Raw genomic sequence first — 7,917 nt, 5'->3', positions numbered from 1 at the left:
TGCTTACACTATCAGAGCCCTTATGGAGATCAAGGTCGGACCTCCGCAGAGCTCCGCTGTCCCAGCCCCGCCCCTAGGAGCCCGGCCCCGCCCCAGGCCGGCACTGACTGCACGCCGATTGGCTATTGCTGTGCACACGACGCCCCGGCCGGCTCCCTGGCCCCGCCCCCTTAGGAGTTCCGCCCCGCCCCCGGAGCAACGCCCCGCCCCCACAGGCCACTTGCTGCACGCCGATTGGTTGCTGCGGTGCGCACGGCGCCCTGGCCGCACGCCTGCGGAGGGCTCGAGGCGCGGGGAGCCGAGGTGGAACGAGGCGAAGCCGGCCGGGCCGGGGCCTCATCCTTCTCCCAGCGCGAGCGCCTGGCGTCGGCGTGGCAGGAGGTCGTGGGAAACCGGGTGAGCGCGTTTGCGGGTGTCCGTGTGTCTCGAAAACCGGCGGTGGGGGGACGGCGGGCGGGAGGAAGCGTCCCCCCGCCACCCTCACCCTGCTGTGGTCTCCCTCCACCCTCCCAGCCACCGGCGACCCGCGGGGTGTGGCCGGCGTCCCCTCGCGCGACCGTGATCCCCCCCCCCAACTCAGCCCCTTGTCCCTAGCATCTCCCGGCCAAGGGAGAGCAGGGGAGGGGGCGATCTGCACGGCCGAGTCCCCAACGCCCCTGCCTCCCCGCTCCCCACCCGGCTGTGCCGTGATCCGTTGCCGGGACCGGGCACTGTTCCATTCGGTGGACTTGGGCGACGCCATCCCAAGCAGAGCCAAGGGCGGCGATGGGAACGGGGCGGGGGGGGGGAATGACAGCGGCAGTGGGAGAGGAACCGGGGACGTCTCGGGAAGCATCCATCACCAAGTGTCCTTTGAAGAGTAAGTACCAGCCGAGCGTGGTCGCCGCGGGCCACGGTAAGCCATTTTGGTGGCTTTTTTTTTTTTTCCCCAGCCAAGTTAAGTGGGCTTCCGAGTAAACCACTCGGACGGCACTTAAACCCGCTGCAAGGTAAATAAGTGACTTTTGCAAAGCCCCGGAGCAGGGCTCGCGCAGGGCGGCTCCCAGCCTCGCTCTCTCCCCCTCCGGGCTGCACGGCCGGCCGGGCGCCAGCGGTGTCCGCCTCCAAGGCATCCTCTCCCTCTGCGCAGTGTGTCACCCTGCTCAAGTTCTTCGCCCTCCCCGCAGCCGCGAACCCCGTTTCTTCACAGTTCCGGAAGCGCCCCCTTCCTTCCCAAGCTCGTCCATCCTCCGGCGGCGTTGTCTTTAGTCTGTCATCTGCCTTCGCTTCTTTCTCGCGTGTAGGTTTCGAACGGGCAGAGCCAGGCATTCAACGCTTTAACGGAGCACAGTGTTCAGAGGACTTTTCTCCCTTACAAAGTGAAACCCAGAAGGTGTTTGGTGTATTGATGGTGCAGGGAAAATCAGGTTTAATTAGAGCCGAGTGAGGAGGCATTTTTCCTCTTGGAAGACATACCTTTCTCATATCCTCTTCATGTATCAGTTAGGATTACAGCGGCCTCCAACTGTCTGTTCCCCTCAGCCCCCCTTGCTTTGCTTGTGTATGTGTGTTAAAGAATTTTCTTCTTTAAAAGAGTGGGGGAGGTTGAGAATGAATATGAATGGGTGTACTCGCGCCTGTAGCGGCTGCAGGTAATATCCAGATGCATGCGCTACTTTGTGCATCTGGCTTTACACGGGTACTAGGGACTTGAACCCGCTGAGCCATCTCTCCAGCCTCATTTTTTTAAAAAATATTTTTTAAAATTTTGTTTATTTGAGAGCGACAGGCAGAGGGAGAAAGAGGCAGAGAGAGAATGGGCTCGCCAGGATCCCCAGCCACTGCAAATGACCTCCAGAGGCGTGCGCCCCTTTGTGCATCTGGCTAACGTGGGTCCTGGGGAATCAAGCCTCAAACCAGGGTTCTTAGGCTTCACAGGCAAGCGCTTAACTGCTAAGCCATCTCTCCAGCCCTCATTTTGAGTTTTTGAGGCTAAGACTCACTGTAGCCCAGGCTGGCCTTGAACACTTGGCAGTCTTCCTACCTTTACTGAGTGCTGGGATTATGGGAGTGAGCTACCACTCCTACAGATCTGCTGGTCTTTTATACATTTATTCCTGGACCACAGAGCTAAAAATTTATCTTGTTTAATCCCTATTTGCCTTTTAAAAATATTAAAAGTGACATTCATGTGTAAAACAGGCATTGCAGAAGGATATCAAGTAACACATTCAAATAGCACAGAAATATATCGGCTTGGCAGGTGCCAGAACTGAAGGTGTGTGCTACCTTAACCCGTTCTCTCTTCTCTGTTTGTGCCACCAATTCTACTTGAGAGGGGGAGATCCTGTCAGTACTACTTGGCAACTGCTAAAGACACCTTTCCACTTGAGTACATATGGACTTAACCTTTTCTCCTTTTTTTTTTAAAAAAAAATTAAAAAATTATGTGTGTATTTATTTATTTGAAAGAGAAAGGGGACACAGAGAGAGAGAGAGAATGGGCATGCTAGGGCCCTCAGCCACTGCAGGCCAACGTGCAGACACGTGCCCCTGCTTGTGCATCTGGTTAACTTGGGTCCTGGGGAATTGAACCTGGGTCCTTTGGCTTTGCAGGCAAAGGCCTTAACCGCTAAGCCATCCCTCCAGCCCAGCCTTGTCTCTTTTTTTAAAATGCTGTGGTTGAGTTATAGTGCAACATGTGTTTTGGGACCTTTATTCATGGACAGTTTGATTGTTTCTGGATTTTAGCCATTAAAAGCTTTGATGCATGAAAACCCTTTTGGAATTGTAGGCTAAGTTTCAAATAGATAACATGAACAGATATAGCACTTAGTATATGTTTAGATCAGAAGGAACTCTTTTTTTTTTTAAGTATTTTATTTATTTGAGAGAGAGATAGAGGCAGGGAAAGAGAAAGAATGGGCGCACCAGGGCCTGCAGCCCCTGCAAGTGAACTGTAGACTCATGAGCCCCCCAGTGCATCTGGCTAATGTGGGTCCAGGAGAATCGAACTGGGAACCTTTGGCTTGGCAGGCAAGCACCTTAACTGCTAAGCCGTCTCTCCAGCCCCAGAACTCACTGTCTTTTTTTTCCTTCCCCGAGGTAAGGCCTTATTCTAGCCCAGGCTGACCTAGCATTCATTCTGTAACCCAGGTTTGCCTTGAACTCTCTGTGATTCTCTGATCTCAGCCTCCTGAGGGCTGGGATTAGTGTGAGCCACCATACTTGGGTCAGGGAACTTTTAAAGTATAACTTATCCGAGGCAATTTCATTATGTAACCCTGGCTTGCCTACTACTGGCTATGTCTGAGCCCAGGGTGGCCTCACACTTGTGGCAATACTCCTGCCTCAGCTTCCTAGTTGCTGGGATTATGCCCAGTTTAAGGTTTTACCATTTAAAGGCATTTGTGAAATTTAAGTGAAGTAAATGTATTTTTTAGAGTCTCTGGTGCTTTTATAATTAGGGACTGTGTTAGAAAAAATGTTGAGTAATGTTTGCCTGGCGTGATAGTGCTCTCCTTTAATCCTAGCACTTGGGAGGCAGAGGCAGGAGGATCGCTGTGAGATGGAGATTAGTGTGGGACTACAGAGTGAGTTCCAGGTCAGCCTGGGCTATAGTGAGACTCTACCTTAAAAAAAAGACAAAACAAAATAGTGACAGGTTTATTGACCTTGTTACCCTGAGTGGTAATTTTCAGGCTATATGGTCTCTTGTGACTTGGGGGGAATGAATAGAGAAGCAAGAGGAAATGTGAGCAGTCACATTGTGGGTGCATATGCTGGGTTCTTGGGCTTCACAGGAACATGTGTTAACTGCTAAGCCATCTCTCCAGCCTGGGAAGGCTTTTTTTGGTAGCACTTCTGATTCCAGTACCTGGGACAGACAACTTGGGCTACATAGTTGAGACCCTGCTGATTCACACCGAACAAACTAAAACAAACAAAAAACTAGGGGCTCACTAGCCCTGGCTGACCTGGAATTCACTAGGTAGTCTTAGGGTGGCATTGAACTCACTGCAGTTCTCCTACCTCTGCTCCTGAGCACTGGGATTAAAGGCGTGTGTCACCATGCCTGGCTTTAAAATACTTTTGTATTCTACTATTAATGAAAAGGTCTAATTTCCCCTAATTTTTGTGTTAATCTTTCTCTTCCTTTTTTTTTAAAAATTTTTATTTATTTATTTGAGAGTGACAGACACAGAAAGAAGGACAGATAGAGGGAGAGAGACAGAATGCGTGCGCCAGGGCTTCCAGCCTCTGCAAACGAACTCCAGACGCGTGCGCCCCCTTGTGCATCTGGCTAACGTGGGACCTGGGGAACCGAGCCTCGAACCGGGGTCCTTAGGCTTCACAGGCAAGCGTTTTAACCGCTAAGCCATCTCTCCAGCCCTCTTCCTTTTTTTTAAACATTTTCTTTTATATAATAAAAGGTTATACTCTTTTTTTCCCCATTACTCCTGTTACCCTGGGGACCCTCCTCAGTGGGGTTAAGGTATCAACACTGTGGGACCATGAAAGTTTCAGTCAGTCCCTGTGGGGTAGCATTATCTCAGGATATTCCTATCTACTCTGTGGCTCTTACAGTTCTTCTGTTCCCTCTTCTGCAATGGTCCCTGAGACATATACCTTTATTTTTAAAAATATTGTTATTTAGTTAGGGCGTGGTGGTGCACACCTTTAATCCCAGCACTTGGGAGGCAGAGGTAGGAGGATCCCTGAGAGTTCAAGGCCACCTTGAGACTACATAGTGAATTCCAGGTCAGCCTGGAATTTATCTGCAAGTGGGGTGGGGTGGGGGCTGGGCACAACAGACCTCTTGCAACTGCAAAGGAACTCCAGAGGCGTGCTCTTTGTGCATCTGGATTTATGTAGGTACTGGGGAACTGAACCCAGGCCATCAGGCTTTGCAAGCAAGTGCTTCTAACTGCTAAGCCATCTCTCCAGCCTTCTCTTGTCTTGAAAATAAGCTTAAAATAAAATATATGTATGGATTAATATTTCTGTATATAACATGAATGCATCCACATATCCTATAGTTTTGAATGGTGTTAAGACTCATACAAACAGGCACATTTTTTATTTGCAAGGAGGAAGGAAGGGGGAAGAGATAGATAGATAAAGAGAGGGAGAGAAAGAAAGAAAGAAAGGGTATGCCAGAGTCTACAGCTGCCGCAGATGAACTCTAGATGCATGTACCACTCAGTGCATTGAGCTTTAGGTGGGTACTAGGGAATCAAACCCTGGTCATTAGTCTTTGCCAGTAAGAGCCTTGACTGCCGAACCGTCTCTCCCGCCCTAGGCACATGTTTTAAAGTTTTATTTAATAATTTAGAATTGGCTTTTTTTTTTTTTTTTTTTTCCGAGGTAAGGTTTCACTTTAGCCCAGGGTGACCTGGAATTCACTATGTAGTCTCAGGGTGGCCTCGAACTCACGGCGATACTCCTACCTCTGCCTCCCGAGTGCTGGGATTAAAGGTGTGTGCCACTACACCTGGCTTGTTTTTGTTTTGAGGTAGGGTGTCACTGTAGCCTAGGATAACCTGGAACTCATTATGTAACCCCAGGGTGGCCTTAAACTCATAGTGACCCTCCTTGCTCTGTCTCTGGAGTAATGAAATTAAAGGTGTGTGCTACCACACCTGACTAGAGTTGGCTAATTTTAAAGAGGATCGAAAGAGTGGGTGTATATGTAGTTCCTATGGAAAGAAAGGTCTCAAAATTGCTAAGTTAGATATGACAGGTTTATGTTCCACAAAGCAAGAAAAAAAAAAATCACAGTATTTTGGAATTTGATCTACTAGACTTTAACATCATCGTTCTCGGGATGGAGAGATGGCTTAGCAGATAGGGTGCTTGCCTGGAAAGCCAAAGGACCCAGATTTGATTCCTCAGGACCCACATAAGCCAGATGCACATGTGGTGCATTCGTCTGGAGTTCATTTGTGGTGGCTGGAGGCCCTGAGTGCCATTCTCTATCTGCCTCTTTCTTTTTCCTCTCTCTCAAATAAATAAATAAAAATATTAAAAAATAATTCTTTTAGAAAAGTTATTTACGTATTTGAGAGAGAGAGACAGATAGAGGGGAGAAAACGGGCACGCCAGGGCCTCGCCTGCTGCCATTAAACTCCAGACGCGCGCACCACGTTGTGCGTCTGACTTACGTGGGTCCTGAGGAATCAAACCCGGGTCCTTTGGCTTTGCAGGCAAGTGCCTTAACCACTAGGCTATTTTTCCAGACCTAAAATCATAATTTTTTATTCTTTCTCTCATAAGTACATAAATTTTTTTTTAAAAGGGCTAGTGAGCCAGGTATGGTGGCGCACGCCTTTAAAACCAGCACTTGGGAGGCAGACGGAGGAGGATCACCGTGAGTTCAAGGCTACCCTGAGACTACCTAGTGAATTCCAGGTCAGCTGGGCTAGGGTGAAACTCTGTCTCGAAAATAAAAAGTGGGGGAGGCTGGGGACATGGCTCAGTGGTTAAAAGTACTTGCTTGCAAAGCCTTCTGGCCCAGGTTCACTTCTTCAGTACCCATGTAAAGCCAGATGCACAGAGTGGTGCATGCATTCATTTATAGTGGGAAGAAGGGCTGGTGCGCCCATACTCCCTAGTGCAAATAAATAAAATAATAATTCTTACTGATTTTTGTAATTAATCTCAAGCCTTACAGGATTATAAGCTATCTTCATTTGTTAATAAGGAATTGTTCATTAAATAAATTGTGGTAACAGTTACGTCTTTCAGAGTCCCCATGAGGTCTAGATAGGCTTATAAAATGTCACAGTGGGGCAGGATAGGGAGGCCACTGGGAAATGGCTCGATGGTTAAAGGTGCTTGCTTGCGAAGTCGGCTAGCTCAGGTTAAATTCCCCAGACACCCTCCTAAAGGCAAGCAGGAGTTCATTTGCAGACACAAGAAACCCTGGCTTACTCCCCCCCCCACACACACACAAATAAGTAATTAAAAAAATAAGAAGGAAAATGTCACAACAGGCCTGGAGAGATTTGCCCTGCAAGCCTGCTGACCGGAGTTTGGATCCCCGGCACAGTTACAAGGCTAGATGCCAAGTGGCATAAGCGCCTCCGATCTCAGTGTGCCACAGCATTGTGGGAGCGGGAGCAGAATTAGGAGACCATGAAGTTTGAGGGCCACCAGCAGAAGAGAGACTGTGCGAACAAGATGGAAGGAGAGGGACAGCACATGTGCACCATGGCGCTGTGTGTCCATACACTCGGGAAAACGTCACAGTGCCCTAAGTTTGGAGTTCATTTTTTAAAAAGTATTTTACTTATTTGACAGAGAAAGAGGGAGAGAGAGAGAGAATGGGTGCACCAGGGCTTCCAGCCACTGCAGACAAACTCCAGACGCTTGCACCCCCTTGTGCATCTGGCTAACGTGGATCCTGGGGAATCGAACCTGGGTTCTTTGGCTTTGCAGGCCAATGCCTTAACTGCTAAGCCATTCTTCCAGCCCGGGAATCATTATTTTAAAAAATTTATTTGTGTGTGTGTGTGGGCACACTAGGGTCTGTTGCCACTGTAGAGGAACTCCAGTGTTTTGTGGGTGTTGGGGAAACAAGCCCAGGCCGACAGGCTTTGTATACAAGGACCTTTAACTTTCCGCAGCCCCAGGATGATTTTTTTGTTTAAAAATCTTCAGGGCTCGGTTTGGTGGTGCACGCCTTCAATCCCAGCACTTGGAGAGACAGAGGTAGGTGGTTCGCTGTGAATTTGAGGCCAGCCTGAAACTGTAAAGTGAATTCCAGGTCAGCCTGGACTAGAGCAAGACCTTACCTTGGAAAACAAAAACAAAACAAAACAAAACTTACCTAGTTCAGGGCTGGGGAAATGGTTTAGTTGGTTAAAAGGGCTTGCGCGCAAAGCATGCTGGTTCAGGTTTGATTCCTCAGTACCTGAGGAAAGCCAGATGCAAAAA

The 7,917-nt window shown here is 48.9% G+C and overlaps 1 protein-coding gene across 3 annotated transcripts in view; it reads left to right on the top strand.

The window, feature by feature from the left end:
* The first annotated feature begins 275 nt into the window (after positions 1–275).
* The window catches only part of Tmem50b (transmembrane protein 50B), a 59,155-nt gene continuing 51,513 nt past the window's right edge, over positions 276–7,917 (top strand). Inside the window, exon 1 of one of the 3 annotated variants that reach the window (XM_045151072.1) lies at positions 276–396. The gene's annotated coding sequence lies outside the window, so the exon portion shown is untranslated. Of the gene's footprint in view, positions 397–811; positions 860–7,917 lie in introns of those variants that run through there. The other 2 variants (XM_045151071.1, XM_045151073.1) reach the window with 2 other exon arrangements.

The sequence above is a fragment of the Jaculus jaculus genome, chromosome 5, assembly GCF_020740685.1.
Source record: "Jaculus jaculus isolate mJacJac1 chromosome 5, mJacJac1.mat.Y.cur, whole genome shotgun sequence".
In the NCBI taxonomy this organism is placed as follows: domain Eukaryota; kingdom Metazoa; phylum Chordata; class Mammalia; order Rodentia; family Dipodidae; genus Jaculus; species Jaculus jaculus.
This window is presented reverse-complemented; position numbering and strand designations above follow the sequence as displayed.